Here is a 21,833-nt window from a genome sequence, read left to right as displayed (position 1 = left end):
ATATGGATGAAATAAAGCCTATCACCCCAGGTAACTTGAAACCACAATCACAAGCAAAGGAGGCCAGTGCCTTATCCATTAGCCCACTGGGGCTTAGTAACATCTTTGTGTGAAACTGATTTTTTCATTAGTATAATCATTAATTGTTGCGATATAGGAAAGCCATTTATTTGTGTTCTTTGCTTTACAAATCCCAGCATGAAATGTGATTGTACTAACCAGACCTAATAGTGTGGAACCTCATGTTACATTGCAGCAAAACAGATTGATGCAACTCTTTTACCAATAAAGAGGTAGTCTTTTGCATTCCATTTTGTTGACTAACTAAAGGAATGTTTACAGTGCATATGAACCAAAGCAGATGTGTGTACTGGTACCTTAAAAACAGTCATGTTTGTGTTTTTTTTTCTGCCTTCATATCAGGATGTTCAGGTAGCAGATGATAATCATTAACTGATGACATTAGAAAAAAAATTACATTTACTCCAGGTGAGGCTTGAACTCACAACCTCAGCATTGCTCAACAGATACTGTCTTATAAGTACCACGCGCTGACCGATTGCGCCACAGGAGCCCATGGTCAAAATACATTATTTTTAGTTGAGTGATTTTAGAATCGAGCTGACTAAGGAAATTAACTTGGTTTATTAATTTTAAATTAGTTACTTTTTAAATCCACTAAACTACTGCACCCAATACTAAAGTACCTAATAAAAGTAATATTCTAATAATAAGGTAATCAATTATATTGTGCATTTGTGTTATTGCCCAGTTTTATGTATCCATAGGTGTATATTGCAATGAATTCATGCCATTGTTGTACAGTTCAATATTATCAAAATTGTAAAATAATTCCTGTTTATTTATCTTAAATAATATTTGCTATAGATATATGTAACTTTAATGTTGCATAGGGAAAATATACACTATAATACCAAAAAATGCAGTATCTAGAAATAAAAAATAGTTAAATCTCACATGTGCTCTATATTTAAAGGTAAACATTGTTTTTTGGTCTGCAGCACCTAAATTGTCAGTAAAGTCAGTGTCCAAAGAAATATAAAAAGTAGAAAATTACTCTTTTGATGACATGGATGAAAGGACTTCAAGAAACCCATCAGCAATTGCCATAGACATTGTTATATTGAAGCCACTCTGATATTAAAATTGCAATTAAAACTTAATAGGTATGTTTTGGTATATATGGATTTCATGCAATACCATTAAGACAGTAACCTGCATTGAAAAAATGCATAACTTCTAGAATGAGAATGAGCAACAAAGGAACATGCATCCTAGATGGGACTTGAAGCCACTGTCCCAGGTGATAGTAAACTTATCCAGAAACTAATCCACAATGTCTTTAGGATAAATGTCTGCTTTTCGATACTGGGCCATAATTTTGCAAGCTGAACAGTACCGGATTGTTAAGCAGATAAAAGTTTCTGGTGGAGCCATTTGTGCAGTATGAAGCAAGAATAAAAGGAACATCTCCAGTAATTATATGGATGAAATAAAGCCTTTCACCCCAGATAACTTGAAACCACAATCACCAGCTTAGGAGGCCAGTCCCTTATCCAATAGGCCACTGGGTCTTAGAAACATCTTTGTGTGAAACTGATTTTTTCATTAGTATAATCATTAAGTGTTGCAATACAGGAAAGCCGTTTATTTGTGTTCTTTGCTTTACAAATCCCAGCATGAAATGTGATTGTACTAACAAGCCCTAATAGTGTGGACCCTCATGTTACATTGCAGCAAAACAGATTGATGTTACTCTTTTACCAATAAAGAGGTAGTCTTTTGCATTCCATTTTGTTGACTATCTAAAGGAATGTTTACAGTGCATATGAACCAAAGCAGATGTGTGTACTGGTACCTTAAAAACAGTCATGTTTGTGTTTTTTTTTCTGCCATCATATCAGGATGTTCAGGTAGCAGATGATAATCATTAACTGATGACATTAGAAAAAAATTACATTTGCTCCAGGTGAGGCTTGAACTCACAACTTTGGCATTGCTCAACAGATACTGTCTTATAAGTACAGCGCGCTGACGGATTGCAAAACAGGAGCACATGGTCAAAATGCATTTTTTTTAGTTGAGTGATTTTAGAATCGAGTTGACTAAGGAAATTAACTTGGTTTATTAATTTTAAATTAGTTACTTTTTAAATCCACTAAACTACTGCACCCAATACTAAAGTATCTAATAAAAGTAATATTCTAATCATAAGGTAATCAATTATATTGTGCATTTGTGTTATTACCCAGTTTTATGTATCCATAGGTGTATATTGCAATGAATTCATGCCATTGTTGTACAGTTCAATATTATCAAAAATGTAAAATAATTCCTGTTTATTTATCTTAAATAATATTTGATATAGATATATGTAACTTTAATGTTGCATAGGGAAAATATACACTATAGTACCAAAAAGTGCAGTATCTTTAAATAAAAATAAGTTAAATCTCACTTGTGCTCTATATTTAAAGGTAAACATTGTTTTTTTGGTCTGTAGCACCTAAATTGTCAGTAAAGTCAGTGTCCAAAGAAATATAAAAAGCAGAAAATTACCCTTTTGATGACAAGGATGAAAGGACTTCAAGAAACCCATCAGCAATTGCCATAGAAATTGTTATTTTGTAGCCACTCTGATATTAAATTGCAATTAAAACTTAATAGGTATGTTTTGGTACATATGGATTTCATGCAATACCATTAAGACAGTCACCTGCATTGAAAAAAAGCATAACTTCTAGAATGAGAATGAGCAACAAAGGAACATGCATCCTAGATGGGACTTGAAGCCACTGTCCCAGGTGATAGTAAACTTATCAGGAAACTAATCCACAATGTCATTAGGATAAATGTCTGCTTTTAGATACTGGGCCATAATTTTGCAAGCTGAACAGTACCGGATTGTTAAGCAGATAAAAGTTTCTGGTGGAGCCATATGTGCAGTATGAAGCAAGAATAAAAGGAACATCTCCAAAATTATTTTAATGAAATAAAGCCTATCAACCCAAACTCAAACCCACAAACCCTGGCTAAGGAGACCAGTGCCTTATCCATTAGGCCACTGGGGCTTAGTAAAATCTTTGTGTGAAATTGATTTTTTCATTAGTATAATCATTAATTGTTGCGATATAGGAAAGCCTTTTATTTGTGTTCTTTGCTTTGCTTTGTCAAAATCCATTATTTTTAGTTGAGTGATTTTAGAATCGAGCTGACTAAGGAAATTAACTTGGTTTCCTAATTTTAAATTAGTTTCTTTTTAAATCAACTAAACTACTGCACCCAATACTAAGTACCTAATAAAAGTAATATTCTAATCATAAGGTAATCAATTATATTGTGCATTTGTGTTATTGCCCAGTTTTATGTATCCATAGGTGTATATTGCAATGAATTCATGCCATTGTTGTACAGTTCAATATTATCAAAATTGTAAAATAATTCCTGTTTATTTATCTTGAATAATATTTGCTATAGATATATGTAACTTTAATGTTGCATTGGGAAAATATACACTATAATACCAAAAAATGCAGTATCTTTAAATAAAACTAAGTTAAATCTCACATGTGCTCTATATTTAAAGGTAAACATTGTTTTTTTGGTCTGTAGCACCTAAATTGTCAGTAAAGTCAGTGTCCAAAGAAATATAAAAAGCAGAAAATTACCCTTTTTATGACATGGATGAAAGGACTTCAAGAAACCCATCAGCAATTGCCATATACATTGTTATTTTGTAGCCACTTTGATATTAAATTGCAATTAAAACTTAATAGGTATGTTTTGGTATATATGGATTTCATGCAATACCATTAAGACAGTCACCTGCATTGAAAAAAAGCATAACTTCTAGAATGAGAATGAGCAACAAAGGAACATGCATCCTTGATGGGACTTGAAGCCACTGTCCCAGGTGATAGTAAACTTTTCAGGAAACTAATCCACAATGTCATTAGGATAAATGTCTGCTTTTAGATACTGGGCCATAATTTTGAAGGCTAAACAGTACCGGATTGTTAAGCAGAAAACAGTTTCTGGTGGAGCCATTTGTGCAGTATCAAAGGAACATCTCCAGTAATTATATGGATGAAATAAAGCCTATCACCCCAGGTAACTTGAAACCACAATCACAAGCAAAGGAGGCCAGTGCCTTATCCATTAGCCCACTGGGGCTTAGTAACATCTTTGTGTGAAACTGATTTTTTCATTAGTATAATCATTAATTGTTGCGATATAGGAAAGCCATTTATTTGTGTTCTTTGCTTTACAAATCCCAGCATGAAATGTGATTGTACTAACCAGACCTAATAGTGTGGAACCTCATGTTACATTGCAGCAAAACAGATTGATGCAACTCTTTTACCAATAAAGAGGTAGTCTTTTGCATTCCATTTTGTTGACTAACTAAAGGAATGTTTACAGTGCATATGAACCAAAGCAGATGTGTGTACTGGTACCTTAAAAACAGTCATGTTTGTGTTTTTTTTTCTGCCTTCATATCAGGATGTTCAGGTAGCAGATGATAATCATTAACTGATGACATTAGAAAAAAAATTACATTTACTCCAGGTGAGGCTTGAACTCACAACCTCAGCATTGCTCAACAGATACTGTCTTATAAGTACCACGCGCTGACCGATTGCGCCACAGGAGCCCATGGTCAAAATACATTATTTTTAGTTGAGTGATTTTAGAATCGAGCTGACTAAGGAATTAACTTGGTTTATTAATTTTAAATTAGTTACTTTTTAAATCCACTAAACTACTGCACCCAATACTAAAGTATCTAATAAAAGTAATATTCTAATCATAAGGTAATCAATTATATTGTGCATTTGTGTTATTACCCAGTTTTATGTATCCATAGGTGTATATTGCAATGAATTCATGCCATTGTTGTACAGTTCAATATTATCAAAAATGTAAAATAATTCCTGTTTATTTATCTTAAATAATATTTGATATAGATATATGTAACTTTAATGTTGCATAGGGAAAATATACACTATAGTACCAAAAAGTGCAGTATCTTTAAATAAAAATAAGTTAAATCTCACTTGTGCTCTATATTTAAAGGTAAACATTGTTTTTTTGGTCAATAGCACCTAAATTGTCAGTAAAGTCAGTGTCCAAAGAAATATAAAAAGCAGAAAATTACCCTTTTGATGACAAGGATGAAAGGACTTCAAGAAACCCATCAGCAATTGCCATAGAAATTGTTATTTTGTAGCCACTCTGATATTAAATTGCAATTAAAACTTAATAGGTATGTTTTGGTACATATGGATTTCATGCAATACCATTAAGACAGTCACCTGCATTGAAAAAAAGCATAACTTCTAGAATGAGAATGAGCAACAAAGGAACATGCATCCTAGATGGGACTTGAAGCCACTGTCCCAGGTGATAGTAAACTTATCAGGAAACTAATCCACAATGTCATTAGGATAAATGTCTGCTTTTAGATACTGGGCCATAATTTTGCAAGCTGAACAGTACCGGATTGTTAAGCAGATAAAAGTTTCTGGTGGAGCCATATGTGCAGTATGAAGCAAGAATAAAAGGAACATCTCCAAAATTATTTTAATGAAATAAAGCCTATCAACCCAAACTCAAACCCACAAACCCTGGCTTAGGAGACCAGTGCCTTATCCATTAGGCCACTGGGGCTTAGTAAAATCTTTGTGTGAAATTGATTTTTTCATTAGTATAATCATTAATTGTTGCGATATAGGAAAGCCTTTTATTTGTGTTCTTTGCTTTGCTTTGTCAAAATCCATTATTTTTAGTTGAGTGATTTTAGAATCGAGCTGACTAAGGAAATTAACTTGGTTTACTAATTTTAAATTAGTTTCTTTTTAAATCAACTAAACTACTGCACCCAATACTAAGTACCTAATAAAAGTAATATTCTAATCATAAGGTAATCAATTATATTGTGCATTTGTGTTATTGCCCAGTTTTATGTATCCATAGGTGTATATTGCAATGAATTCATGCCATTGTTGTACAGTTCAATATTATCAAAATTGTAAAATAATTCCTGTTTATTTATCTTGAATAATATTTGCTATAGATATATGTAACTTTAATGTTGCATTGGGAAAATATACACTATAATACCAAAAAATGCAGTATCTTTAAATAAAACTAAGTTAAATCTCACATGTGCTCTATATTTAAAGGTAAACATTGTTTTTTTGGTCTGTAGCACCTAAATTGTCAGTAAAGTCAGTGTCCAAAGAAATATAAAAAGCAGAAAATTACCCTTTTTATGACATGGATGAAAGGACTTCAAGAAACCCATCAGCAATTGCCATATACATTGTTATTTTGTAGCCACTTTGATATTAAATTGCAATTAAAACTTAATAGGTATGTTTTGGTATATATGGATTTCATGCAATACCATTAAGACAGTCACCTGCATTGAAAAAAAGCATAACTTCTAGAATGAGAATGAGCAACAAAGGAACATGCATCCTTGATGGGACTTGAAGCCACTGTCCCAGGTGATAGTAAACTTTTCAGGAAACTAATCCACAATGTCATTAGGATAAATGTCTGCTTTTAGATACTGGGCCATAATTTTGAAGGCTAAACAGTACCGGATTGTTAAGCAGAAAACAGTTTCTGGTGGAGCCATTTGTGCAGTATCAAAGGAACATCTCCAGTAATTATATGGATGAAATAAAGCCTATCACCCCAGGTAACTTGAAACCACAATCACAAGCAAAGGAGGCCAGTGCCTTATCCATTAGCCCACTGGGGCTTAGTAACATCTTTGTGTGAAACTGATTTTTTCATTAGTATAATCATTAATTGTTGCGATATAGGAAAGCCATTTATTTGTGTTCTTTGCTTTACAAATCCCAGCATGAAATGTGATTGTACTAACCAGACCTAATAGTGTGGAACCTCATGTTACATTGCAGCAAAACAGATTGATGCAACTCTTTTACCAATAAAGAGGTAGTCTTTTGCATTCCATTTTGTTGACTAACTAAAGGAATGTTTACAGTGCATATGAACCAAAGCAGATGTGTGTACTGGTACCTTAAAAACAGTCATGTTTGTGTTTTTTTTTCTGCCTTCATATCAGGATGTTCAGGTAGCAGATGATAATCATTAACTGATGACATTAGAAAAAAAATTACATTTACTCCAGGTGAGGCTTGAACTCACAACCTCAGCATTGCTCAACAGATACTGTCTTATAAGTACCACGCGCTGACCGATTGCGCCACAGGAGCCCATGGTCAAAATACATTATTTTTAGTTGAGTGATTTTAGAATCGAGCTGACTAAGGAAATTAACTTGGTTTATTAATTTTAAATTAGTTACTTTTTAAATCCACTAAACTACTGCACCCAATACTAAAGTATCTAATAAAAGTAATATTCTAATCATAAGGTAATCAATTATATTGTGCATTTGTGTTATTACCCAGTTTTATGTATCCATAGGTGTATATTGCAATGAATTCATGCCATTGTTGTACAGTTCAATATTATCAAAAATGTAAAATAATTCCTGTTTATTTATCTTAAATAATATTTGATATAGATATATGTAACTTTAATGTTGCATAGGGAAAATATACACTATAGTACCAAAAAGTGCAGTATCTTTAAATAAAAATAAGTTAAATCTCACTTGTGCTCTATATTTAAAGGTAAACATTGTTTTTTTGGTCAATAGCACCTAAATTGTCAGTAAAGTCAGTGTCCAAAGAAATATAAAAAGCAGAAAATTACCCTTTTGATGACAAGGATGAAAGGACTTCAAGAAACCCATCAGCAATTGCCATAGAAATTGTTATTTTGTAGCCACTCTGATATTAAATTGCAATTAAAACTTAATAGGTATGTTTTGGTACATATGGATTTCATGCAATACCATTAAGACAGTCACCTGCATTGAAAAAAAGTATAACTTCTAGAATGAGAATGAGCAACAAAGGAACATGCATCCTAGATGGGACTTGAAGCCACTGTCCCAGGTGATAGTAAACTTATCAGGAAACTAATCCACAATGTCATTAGGATAAATGTCTGCTTTTAGATACTGGGCCATAATTTTGCAAGCTGAACAGTACCGGATTGTTAAGCAGATAAAAGTTTCTGGTGGAGCCATATGTGCAGTATGAAGCAAGAATAAAAGGAACATCTCCAGTAATTATATGGATGAAATAAAGCCTTTCACCCCAGATAACTTGAAACCACAATCACCAGCTTAGGAGGCCAGTCCCTTATCCAATAGGCCACTGGGTCTTAGAAACATCTTTGTGTGAAACTGATTTTTTCATTAGTATAATCATTAAGTGTTGCAATACAGGAAAGCCGTTTATTTGTGTTCTTTGCTTTACAAATCCCAGCATGAAATGTGATTGTACTAACAAGCCCTAATAGTGTGGACCCTCATGTTACATTGCAGCATAACAGATTGATGTTACTCTTTTACCAATAAAGAGGTAGTCTTTTGCATTCCATTTTGTTGACTATCTAAAGGAATGTTTACAGTGCATATGAACCAAAGCAGATGTGTGTACTGGTACCTTAAAAACAGTCATGTTTGTGTTTTTTTTTCTGCCATCATATCAGGATGTTCAGGTAGCAGATGATAATCATTAACTGATGACATTAGAAAAAAATTACATTTGCTCCAGTTGAGGCTTGAACTCACAACTTTGGCATTGCTCAACAGATACTGTCTTATAAGTACCGCGCGCTGACCGATTGCAAAACAGGAGCACATGGTCAAAATGCATTTTTTTTAGTTGAGTGATTTTAGAATCGAGTTGACTAAGGAAATTAACTTGGTTTATTAATTTTAAATTAGTTACTTTTTAAATCCACTAAACTACTGCACCCAATACTAAAGTATCTAATAAAAGTAATATTCTAATCATAAGGTAATCAATTATATTGTGCATTTGTGTTATTACTCAGTTTTATGTATCCATAGGTGTATATTGCAATGAATTCATGCCATTGTTGTACAGTTCAATATTATCAAAAATGTAAAATAATTCCTGTTTATTTATCTTAAATAATATTTGATATAGATATATGTAACTTTAATGTTGCATAGGGAAAATATACACTATAGTACCAAAAAGTGCAGTATCTTTAAATAAAAATAAGTTAAATCTCACTTGTGCTCTATATTTAAAGGTAAACATTGTTTTTTTGGTCTGTAGCACCTAAATTGTCAGTAAAGTCAGTGTCCAAAGAAATATAAAAAGCAGAAAATTACCCTTTTGATGACAAGGATGAAAGGACTTCAAGAAACCCATCAGCAATTGCCATAGAAATTGTTATTTTGTAGCCACTCTGATATTAAATTGCAATTAAAACTTAATAGGTATGTTTTGGTACATATGGATTTCATGCAATACCATTAAGACAGTCACCTGCATTGAAAAAAAGCATAACTTCTAGAATGAGAATGAGCAACAAAGGAACATGCATCCTAGATGGGACTTGAAGCCACTGTCCCAGGTGATAGTAAACTTATCAGGAAACTAATCCACAATGTCATTAGGATAAATGTCTGCTTTTAGATACTGGGCCATAATTTTGCAAGCTGAACAGTACCGGATTGTTAAGCAGATAAAAGTTTCTGGTGGAGCCATATGTGCAGTATGAAGCAAGAATAAAAGGAACATCTCCAAAATTATTTTAATGAAATAAAGCCTATCAACCCAAACTCAAACCCACAAACCCTGGCTTAGGAGACCAGTGCCTTATCCATTAGGCCACTGGGGCTTAGTAAAATCTTTGTGTGAAATTGATTTTTTCATTAGTATAATCATTAATTGTTGCGATATAGGAAAGCCTTTTATTTGTGTTCTTTGCTTTGCTTTGTCAAAATCCATTATTTTTAGTTGAGTGATTTTAGAATCGAGCTGACTAAGGAAATTAACTTGGTTTCCTAATTTTAAATTAGTTTCTTTTTTAATCAACTAAACTACTGCACCCAATACTAAGTACCTAATAAAAGTAATATTCTAATCATAAGGTAATCAATTATATTGTGCATTTGTGTTATTGCCCAGTTTTATGTATCCATAGGTGTATATTGCAATGAATTCATGCCATTGTTGTACAGTTCAATATTATCAAAATTGTAAAATAATTCCTGTTTATTTATCTTGAATAATATTTGCTATAGATATATGTAACTTTAATGTTGCATTGGGAAAATATACACTATAATACCAAAAAATGCAGTATCTTTAAATAAAACTAAGTTAAATCTCACATGTGCTCTATATTTAAAGGTAAACATTGTTTTTTTGGTCTGTAGCACCTAAATTGTCAGTAAAGTCAGTGTCCAAAGAAATATAAAAACCAGAAAATTACCCTTTTTATGACATGGATGAAAGGACTTCAAGAAACCCATCAGCAATTGCCATATACATTGTTATTTTGTAGCCACTTTGATATTAAATTGCAATTAAAACTTAATAGGTATGTTTTGGTATATATGGATTTCATGCAATACCATTAAGACAGTCACCTGCATTGAAAAAAAGCATAACTTCTAGAATGAGAATGAGCAACAAAGGAACATGCATCCTTGATGGGACTTGAAGCCACTGTCCCAGGTGATAGTAAACTTTTCAGGAAACTAATCCACAATGTCATTAGGATAAATGTCTGCTTTTAGATACTGGGCCATAATTTTGCAAGCTGAACAGTACCGGATTGTTAAGCAGAAAACAGTTTCTGGTGGAGCCATTTGTGCAGTATCAAAGGAACATCTCCAGTAATTATATGGATGAAATAAAGCCTATCACCCCAGGTAACTTGAAACCACAATCACAAGCAAAGGAGGCCAGTGCCTTATCCATTAGCCCACTGGGGCTTAGTAACATCTTTGTGTGAAACTGATTTTTTCATTAGTATAATCATTAATTGTTGCGATATAGGAAAGCCATTTATTTGTGTTCTTTGCTTTACAAATCCCAGCATGAAATGTGATTGTACTAACCAGACCTAATAGTGTGGAACCTCATGTTACATTGCAGCAAAACAGATTGATGCAACTCTTTTACCAATAAAGAGGTAGTCTTTTGCATTCCATTTTGTTGACTAACTAAAGGAATGTTTACAGTGCATATGAACCAAAGCAGATGTGTGTACTGGTACCTTAAAAACAGTCATGTTTGTGTTTTTTTTTCTGCCTTCATATCAGGATGGTCAGGTAGCAGATGATAATCATTAACTGATGACATTAAAAAAAAAATTACATTTACTCCAGGTGAGGCTTGAACTCACAACCTCAGCATTGCTCAACAGATACTGTCTTATAAGTACCACACGCTGACCGATTGCGCCACAGGAGCCCATGGTCAAAATATATTATTTTTAGTTGAGTGATTTTAGAATCGAGCTGACTAAGGAAATTAACTTGGTTTATTAATTTTAAATTAGTTACTTTTTAAATCCACTAAACTACTGCACCCAATACTAAAGTACCTAATAAAAGTAATATTCTAATAATAAGGTAATCAATTATATTGTGCATTTGTGTTATTGCCCAGTTTTATGTATCCATAGGTGTATATTGCAATGAATTCATGCCATTGTTGTACAGTTCAATATTATCAAAATTGTAAAATAATTCCTGTTTATTTATCTTAAATAATATTTGCTATAGATATATGTAACTTTAATGTTGCATAGGGAAAATATACACTATAATACCAAAAAATGCAGTATCTAGAAATAAAAAATAGTTAAATCTCACATGTGCTCTATATTTAAAGGTAAACATTGTTTTTTGGTCTGCAGCACCTAAATTGTCAGTAAAGTCAGTGTCCAAAGAAATATAAAAAGTAGACAATTACTCTTTTGATGACATGGATGAAAGGACTTCAAGAAACCCATCAGCAATTGCCATAGACATTGTTATATTGAAGCCACTCTGATATTAAAATTGCAATTAAAACTTAATAGGTATGTTTTGGTATATATGGATTTCATGCAATACCATTAAGACAGTAACCTGCATTGAAAAAATGCATAACTTCTAGAATGAGAATGAGCAACAAAGGAACATGCATCCTAGATGGGACTTGAAGCCACTGTCCCAGGTGATAGTAAACTTATCCAGAAACTAATCCACAATGTCTTTAGGATAAATGTCTGCTTTTCGATACTGGGCCATAATTTTGCAAGCTGAACAGTACCGGATTGTTAAGCAGATAAAAGTTTCTGGTGGAGCCATTTGTGCAGTATGAAGCAAGAATAAAAGGAACATCTCCAGTAATTATATGGATGAAATAAAGCCTATCACCCCAGATAACTTGAAACCACAATCACCAGCTTAGGAGGCCAGTCCCTTATCCAATAGGCCACTGGGTCTTAGTAACATCTTTGTGTGAAACTGATTTTTTCATTAGTATAATCATTAAGTGTTGCAATACAGGAAAGCCGTTTATTTGTGTTCTTTGCTCTACAAATCCCAGCATGAAATGTGATTGTACTAACAAGCCCTAATAGTGTGGACCCTCATGTTACATTGCAGCAAAACAGATTGATGTTACTCTTTTACCAATAAAGAGGTAGTCTTTTGCATTCCATTTTGTTGACTATCTAAAGGAATGTTTACAGTGCATATGAACCAAAGCAGATGTGTGTACTGGTACCTTAAAAACAGTCATGTTTGTGTTTTTTTTTCTGCCATCATATCAGGATGTTCAGGTAGCAGATGATAATCATTAACTGATGACATTAGAAAAAAAATTACATTTGCTCCAGGTGAGGCTTGAACTCACAACCTCGGCATTGCTCAACAGATACTGACTTATTAGTACCGCGCGCTGACCGATTGTGCCACAGGAGCCCATGGTCAAAATACATTATTTTTAGTTGAGTGATTTTAGAATCGAGTTGACTAAGGAAATTAACTTGGTTTATTAATTTTAAATTAGTTACTTTTTAAATCCACTAAACTACTGCACCCAATACTAAAGTACCTAATAAAAGTAATATTCTAATCATAAGGTAATCAATTATATTGTGCATTTGTGTTATTGCCCAGTTTTATGTATCCATAGGTGTATATTGCAATTAATTCATGCCATTGTTGTACAGTTCAATATTATCAAAATTGTAAAATAATTCCTGTTTATTTATCTTAAATAATATTTGATATAGATATATGTAACTTTAATGTTGCATAGGGAAAATATACACTATAATACCAAAAAATGCAGTATCTAGAAATAAAAAATAGTTAAATCTCACACGTGCTCTATATTTAAAGGTAAACATTGTTTTTTGGTCTGTAGCACCTATATTGTCAGTAAAGTCAGTGTCCAAAGAAATATAAAAAGCAGAAAATTACCCTTTTTATGACATGGATGAAAGGAATTCAAGAAAACCATCAGCAATTGCAATAGAAATTGTTATTTTGTAGCCACTCTGATATTAAATTGCAATTAAAACTTAATAGGTATGTTTTGGTATATATGGATTTTCTGCGATACCATTAAGACAGTCACCTGAATTGAAAAAAAGCATAACTTCTAGAATGAGAATGAGCAACAAAGGAACATGCATCCTAGATGGGACTTGAAGCCACTGTCCCAGGTGATAGTAAACTTTTCAGGAAACTAATCCACAATGTCATTAGGATAAATGTCTGCTTTTAGATACTGGGCCATAATTTTGCAAGCTGAACAGTTCCGTATTGATAAGCAGATAAAAGTTTCTGGTGGAGCCATTTGTGCAGTATGAAGCAAGAATAAAAGGAACATCTAAAACATTATTTTAATGAAATAAAGCCTATCACCCCAGATGGGACCTGAAACCACAATCCCTGGCTTAGGAGGCCAGTGCCTTATCCATTAGGCAACTGGGGATTAGTAACATCTTTGAGTGAAACTGATTTTTTCATTAGTATAATCATTAATTGTTGCGATATAGGAAAGCTGTTTATTTGTGTTCTTTGCTTTACAAATCCCAGCATGAAATGTGATTGTACTGACCAGCCCTAATAGCATGGACCCTCATGTTACATTGCAGCAAAACAGATTGATGCAACTCTTTTACAAAAAAGAGGTAGTCTTTTGCATTCCATTTTGTTGACTAACTAAAGGAATGTTTACAGTGCATATGAACCAAAGTAGATGTGTGTACTGGTACCTTAAAAACAGTCATGTTTGTGGGTTTTTTTTGTGTCTTCATATCAGGATGTTCAGGTTGCAGATGATAATCATTAACTGATGACATTACAAAAAAAATTATGTATGCTCCAGGTGAGGCTTGAACTCACAACCTTGGCATTGCTCAACAGATACTGTCTTATAAATACCACGTGCTGACCGATTGCGCCACAGGAGCACATGGTCAAAGTGCATTATTTTTAGTTGAGTGATTTTAGAATCGAGTTGACTTAGGAAATTAACTTGGTTTATCAATTTTAAAATAGTTACTTTTTAAATCCACTAAACTACTGCACCCAATACTAAAGTACCTAATAAAAGTAATATTCTAATCATAAGGTAATCAATTATATTGTGCATTTGTGTTATTACCCAGTTTTATGTATCCATAGGTGTATATTGCAATGAATTCATGCCATTGTTGTACAGTTCAATATTATCAAAAATGTAAAATAATTCCTGTTTATTTATCTTAAATAATATTTGATATAGATATATGTAACTTTAATGTTGCATAGGGAAAATATACACTATAGTACCAAAAAGTGCAGTATCATTAAATAAAAATAAGTTAAATCTCACTTGTGCTCTATATTTAAAGGTAAACATTGTTTTTTTGGTCTGTAGCACCTAAATTGTCAGTAAAGTCAGTGTCCAAAGAAATATAAAAAGCAGAAAATTACCCTTTTGATGACAAGGATGAAAGGACTTCAAGAAACCCATCAGCAATTGCCATAGAAATTGTTATTTTGTAGCCACTCTGATATTAAATTGCAATTAAAACTTAATAGCTATGTTTTGGTACATATGGATTTCATGCAATACCATTAAGACAGTCACCTGCATTGAAAAAAAGCATAACTTCTAGAATGAGAATGAGCAACAAAGGAACATGCATCCTAGATGGGACTTGAAGCCACTATCCCAGGTGATAGTAAACTTAGAAACTGATTTTTTCATTAGTATAATCATTAATTGTTGCGATATAGGAATGCCGTTTATTTGTGTTCTTTGCTTTACAAATCCCAGCATGAAATGTGATTGTACTAACCAGACCTAATAGTGTGGAACCTCATGTTACATTGCAGCAAAACAGATTGATGCAACTCTTTTACCAATAAAGAGGTAATCTTTTGCATTCCATTTTGTTGACTAACTAAAGTAATTTTTACAGTGCATATGAACCAAAGCAGCTGTGTGTACTGGTACCTTAAAAACAGTCATGTTTGTGTTTTTTTTCTGCCTTCATATCAGGATGTTCAGGAAGCAGATGATAATCATTAACTGATGACATTAGAAAAAAAATAACATTTGCTCCAGGTGAGGCTTCAACTCACAACCTCAGGATTGCTCAACAGATACTGTCTTATAAGTACCGCGCACAGACCGATTGCGCCACAGGAGCACATGGACAAAACTCTTTATTTTTAGTTGAGTGATTTTAGCATCGAGTTGACTAAGTAAATTAACTTGGTTTATTAATTTTAAATTAGTTACTTTTTAAATCCACTAAACTACTGCACCCAATACTAAAGTACCTAACAAAAGTAATATTCTAATCACAAGGTAATCAATTATATTGTGCATTTGTGTTATTGCCCAGTTTTATGTATCCATAGGTGTATATTGCAATGAATTCATGCCATTGTTGTACAGTTCAATATTATCAAAATTGTAAAATAATTCCTGTTTATTTATCTTAAATAATATTTGGTATAGATATATGTAACTTTAATGTTGCATAGGGAAAATATACACTATAATACCAAAAAATGCAGTATCTTTAAATAAAAATAAGTGAAATCTCACTTGTGCTCTATATTTAAAGGTAAACATTGTTTTTTTGGTCTGAAGCACCTAAATTGTCAGTAAGTCAGTGTCCAAAGAAATATAAAAGGCAGAAAATTACCCTTTTGATGACATGGATGAAAGGACTTCAAGAAACCCATCAGCAATTGCAATAGACATTGCTATTTTGTAGCCACTCTGATATTAAATTGCAATTAAAACTTAATAGGTATGTTTTGGTATATATGGATTTTCTGCAATACCATTAAGACAGTCACCTGCATTGAAAAAAAGCATAACTTCTAGAATGAGAATGAGCAACAAAGGAACATGCATCCTAGATGGGACTTGAATCCACTGTCCCAGGTGATAGTAAACTTTTCTGGAAACTATTCCACAATGTCATTAGAATAAATGTCTGCTTTTAGATACTGGGCCATAGTTTTGCAAGCTGAACAGTACCGGATTGTTAAGCAGATAAAAGTTTCTGGTGGAGCCATTTCTGCAGTATGAAGCAAGAATAAAAGGAACATCTAAAACATTATTTTAATGAAATAAAGCCTATCACCCCAGATGGGACCTGAAACCACAATCCCTGGCTTAGGAGGCCAGTGCTTTATCCATTAGGCCACTGGGGCTTTGTAACATCTTTGAGTGAAACTGAATTTTTCATTAGTATAATCATTAATTGTTGCGATAAAGGAAAGCCGTTTATTTGTGTTCTTTGCTTTACAAATCACAGCATGAAATGTGATTGTACTATCCAGCCCTAATAGTGTGGACCCTCATGTTACATTGCAGCAAAACAGATTGATGCAACTCTTTTACCAATAAAGAGGTAGTCTTTTGCGTTCCATTTTGTTGACTAACTAAAGTAATTTTTACAGTGCATATGAACCAAAGCAGCTGTGTGTACTGGTACCTTAAAAACAGTCATGTTTGTGTTTTTTTTTCTGCCTATATATCAGGATGTTCAGGAAGCAGATGATAATCATTAACTGATGACATTAGAAAAAAAACATTTGCTCCAGGTGAGGCTTGAACTCACAACCTCAGGATTGCTCAACAGATACTGTCTTATAAGTACCACGCACAGAAGGATTGCGCCACAGGAGCACATGGACAAAGCGCTTTGTTTTTAGTTGAGTGATTTTAGCATCGAGTTGACTAAGTAAATTAACTTGGTTTATTAATTTTTAATTAGTTACTTTTTAAATTCACTAAACTACTGCACCCAATACTAAAGTACCTAATAAAAGTAATATTCTAATCACAAGGTAATCAATAACATTGTGCATTTGTGTTATTGCCCAGTTTTATGTATCCATAGGTGTATATTGCAATGAATTCATGCCATTGTTGTACAGTTCAATATTATCAAAATTGTAAAATATTTCCTGTTTATTTATCTTAAATAATATTTGGTATAGATATATGTAACTTTAATGTTGCATAGGGAAAATATACACTATAATACCAAAAAATGCAGTATCTTTAAATAAAAATAAGTTAAATCTCACTTGTGCTCTATATTTAAAGGTAAACATTGTTTTTTTGGTCTGTAGCACCTAAATTGTCAGTAAAGTCAGTGTCCAAAGAAAAATAAAAAGCAGAAAATTACCCTTTTTATGACAAGGATGAAAGGACTTCAAGAAACCCATCAGCAATTGCCATAGACATTGTTATTTTGTAGCCACTTTGATATTAAATTGCAATTAAAACTTAATAGGTATGTTTTGGTATATATGGATTTTCTGCAATACCATTAAGACAGTCACCTGCATTGAAAAAAAGCATAACTTCTAGAATGAGAATGAGCAACAAAGGAACATGCATCCTAGATGGGACTTGAATCCACTGTCCCAGGTGATAGTAAACTTTTCTGGAAACTATTCCACAATGTCATTAGAATAAATGTCTGCTTTTAGATACTGGGCCATAGTTTTGCAAGCTGAACAGTACCGGATTGTTAAGCAGATAAAAGTTTCTGGTGGAGCCATTTCTGCAGTATGAAGCAAGAATAAAAGGAACATCTAAAACATTATTTTAATGAAATAAAGCCTATCACCCCAGATGGGACCTGAAACCACAATCCCTGGCTTAGGAGGCCAGTGCTTTATCCATTAGGCCACTGGGGCTTTGTAACATCTTTGAGTGAAACTGAATTTTTCATTAGTATAATCATTAATTGTTGCGATAAAGGAAAGCCGTTTATTTGTGTTCTTTGCTTTACAAATCACAGCATGAAATGTGATTGTACTATCCAGCCCTAATAGTGTGGACCCTCATGTTACATTGCAGCAAAACAGAATGATGCAACTCTTTTACCAATAAAGAGGTAGTCTTTTGCGTTCCATTTTGTTGACTAACTAAAGTAATTTTTACAGTGCATATGAACCAAAGCAGCTGTGTGTACTGGTACCTTAAAAACAGTCATGTTTGTGTTTTTTTTTCTGCCTATATATCAGGATGTTCAGGAAGCAGATGATAATCATTAACTGATGACATTAGAAAAAAAAAAACATTTGCTCCAGGTGAGGCTTGAACTCACAACCTCAGGACTGCTCAACAGATACTGTCTTATAAGTACCACGCACAGAATGATTGCGCCACACGAGCACATGGACAAAGCGCTTCATTTTTAGTTGAGTGATTTTAGCATCGAGTTGACTAAGTAAATTAACTTGGTTTATTAATTTTTAATTAGTTACTTTTTAAATCCACTAAACTACTGCACCCAATACTAAAGTACCTAATAAAAGTAATATTCTAATCACAAGGTAATCAATTACATTGTGCATTTGTGTTATTGCCCAGTTTTATGTATCCATAGGTGTATATTGCAATGAATTCATGCCATTGTTGTACAGTTCAATATTATCAAAATTGTAAAATAATTCCTGTTTATTTATCTTAAATAATATTTGGTATAGATATATGTAACTTTAATGTTGCATAGGGAAAATATACACTATAGTACCAAAAAGTGCAGTATCTTTAAATAAAAATAAGTTAAATCTCACTTGTGCTCTATATTTAAAGGTAAACATTGTATTTTTGGTCTGTAGCACCTAAATTGTCAGTAAAGTCAGTGTCCAAAGAAATATAAAAAGCAGAAAATTACCCTTTTGATGACAAGGATGAAAGGACTTCAAGAAACCCATCAGCAATTGCCATAGAAATTGTTATTTTGTAGCCACTCTGATATTAAATTGCAATTAAAACTTAATAGGTATGTTTTGGTACATATGGATTTCATGCAATACCATTAAGACAGTCACCTGCATTGAAAAAAAGCATAACTTCTAGAATGAGAATGAGCAACAAAGGAACATGCATCCTAGATGGGACTTGAAGCCACTGTCCCAGGTGATAGTAAACTTATCAGGAAACTAATCCACAATGTCATTAGGATAAATGTCTGCTTTTAGATACTGGGCCATAATTTTGCAAGCTGAACAGTACCGGATTGTTAAGCAGATAAAAGTTTCTGGTGGAGCCATATGTGCAGTATGAAGCAAGAATAAAAGGAACATCTCCAAAATTATTTTAATGAAATAAAGCCTATCAACCCAAACTCAAACCCACAAACCCTGGCTTAGGAGACCAGTGCCTTATCCATTAGGCCACTGGGGCTTAGTAAAATCTTTGTGTGAAATTGATTTTTTCATTAGTATAATCATTAATTGTTGCGATATGTTGCATTATTTTTAGTTGAGTGATTTTAGAATCGAGCTGACTAAGGAAATTAACTTGGTTTCCTAATTTTAAATTAGTTTCTTTTTAAATCAACTAAACTACTGCACCCAATACTAAGTACCTAATAAAAGTAATATTCTAATCATAAGGTAATCAATTATATTGTGCATTTGTGTTATTGCCCAGTTTTATGTATCCATAGGTGTATATTGCAATGAATTCATGCCATTGTTGTACAGTTCAATATTATCAAAATTGTAAAATAATTCCTGTTTATTTATCTTGAATAATATTTGCTATAGATATATGTAACTTTAATGTTGCATTGGGAAAATATACACTATAATACCAAAAAATGCAGTATCTTTAAATAAGACTAAGTTAAATCTCACATGTGCTCTATATTTAAAGGTAAACATTGTTTTTTTGGTCTGTAGCACCTAAATTGTCAGTAAAGTCAGTGTCCAAAGAAATATAAAAAGCAGAAAATTACCCTTTTTATGACATGGATGAAAGGACTTCAAGAAACCCATCAGCAATTGCCATATACATTGTTATTTTGTAGCCACTTTGATATTAAATTGCAATTAAAACTTAATAGGTATGTTTTGGTATATATGGATTTCATGCAATACCATTAAGACAGTCACCTGCATTGAAAAAAAGCATAACTTCTAGAATGAGAATGAGCAACAAAGGAACATGCATCCTTGATGGGACTTGAAGCCACTGTCCCAGGTGATAGTAAACTTTTCAGGAAACTAATCCACAATGTCATTAGGATAAATGTCTGCTTTTAGATACTGGGCCATAATTTTGCAAGCTGAACAGTACCGGATTGTTAAGCAGAAAACAGTTTCTGGTGGAGCCATTTGTGCAGTATCAAAGGAACATCTCCACTAATTATATGGATGAAATAAAGCCTATCACCCCAGGTAACTTGAAACCACAATCACCAGCTTAGTAGGCCAGTCCCTTATCCAATAGGCCACTGGGTCTTAGTAACATCTTTGTGTGAAACTGATTTTTTCATTAGTATAATCATTAAGTGTTGCAATACAGGAAAGCCGTTTATTTGTGTTCTTTGCTTTACAAATCCCAGCATGAAATGTGATTGTACTAACAAGCCCTAATAGTGTGGACCCTCATGTTACATTGCAGCAAAACAGATTGATGTTACTCTTTTACCAATAAAGAGGTAGTCTTTTGCATTCCATTTTGTTGACTATCTAAAGGAATGTTTACAGTGCATATGAACCAAAGCAGATGTGTGTACTGGTACCTTAAAAACAGTCATGTTTGTGTTTTTTTTCTGCCATCATATCAGGATGTTCAGGTAGCAGATGATAATCATTAACTGATGACATTAGAAAAAAATTACATTTGCTCCAGGTGAGGCTTGAACTCACAACTTTGGCATTGCTCAACAGATACTGTCTTATAAGTACCGCGCGCTGACCGATTGCCAAACAGGAGCACATGGTCAAAATGCATTTTTTTTAGTTGAGTGATTTTAGAATCGAGTTGACTAAGGAAATTAACTTGGTTTATTAATTTTAAATAAGTTACTTTTTAAATCAACTAAACTACTGCACCCAATACTAAAGTACCTAATAAAAGTAATATTCTAATCATAAGGTAATCATTTATATTGTGCATTTGTGTTATTGCCCAGTTTTATGTATCCATAGGTGTATATTGCAATGAATTCATGCCATTGTTGTACAGTTCAATATTATCAAAATTGTAAAATAATTCCTGTTTATTTATCTTGAATAATATTTGCTATAGATATATGTAACTTTAATGTTGCATTGGGAAAATATACACTATAATACCAAAAAATGCAGTATCTTTAAATAAAACTAAGTTAAATCTCACATGTGCTCTATATTTAAAGGTAAACATTGTTTTTTTGGTCTGTAGCACCTAAATTGTCAGTAAAGTCAGTGTCCAAAGAAATATAAAAAGCAGAAAATTACCCTTTTTATGACATGGATGAAAGGACTTCAAGAAACCCATCAGCAATTGCCATATACATTGTTATTTTGTAGCCACTTTGATATTAAATTGCAAATAAAACTTAATAGGTATGTTTTGGTATATATGGATTTCATGCAATACCATTAAGACAGTCACCTGAAT

At 32.9% G+C, this 21,833-nt stretch overlaps 4 non-coding genes across 4 annotated transcripts; all 4 read right to left on the bottom strand.

Annotated features, from left to right (window-relative positions):
• Positions 1-481: 481 nt before the first annotated feature.
• Positions 482-574, bottom strand: TRNAI-UAU (transfer RNA isoleucine (anticodon UAU)). The gene is given in 2 exon segments: positions 482-517; positions 537-574. It is a non-coding gene; the product is annotated as a tRNA-Ile (tRNA).
• Positions 575-4,582: 4,008 nt separating this feature from the next.
• TRNAI-UAU (transfer RNA isoleucine (anticodon UAU)) lies at positions 4,583-4,675 on the bottom strand. Its single transcript is given in 2 exon segments — positions 4,583-4,618; positions 4,638-4,675. It is a non-coding gene; the product is annotated as a tRNA-Ile (tRNA).
• Positions 4,676-7,181: 2,506 nt separating this feature from the next.
• TRNAI-UAU (transfer RNA isoleucine (anticodon UAU)) lies at positions 7,182-7,274 on the bottom strand. Its single transcript is given in 2 exon segments — positions 7,182-7,217; positions 7,237-7,274. It is a non-coding gene; the product is annotated as a tRNA-Ile (tRNA).
• A 7,012-nt stretch (positions 7,275-14,286) lies between these two features.
• TRNAI-UAU (transfer RNA isoleucine (anticodon UAU)) lies at positions 14,287-14,379 on the bottom strand. The gene is given in 2 exon segments: positions 14,287-14,322; positions 14,342-14,379. It is a non-coding gene; the product is annotated as a tRNA-Ile (tRNA).
• Between the last annotated feature and the right edge of the window lie 7,454 nt (positions 14,380-21,833).

Source organism: Taudactylus pleione, unplaced genomic scaffold (assembly GCF_031769625.1).
Source record: "Taudactylus pleione unplaced genomic scaffold, aTauple2 ptg000473l, whole genome shotgun sequence".
NCBI lineage: Eukaryota > Metazoa > Chordata > Amphibia > Anura > Myobatrachidae > Taudactylus > Taudactylus pleione.
This window is presented reverse-complemented; position numbering and strand designations above follow the sequence as displayed.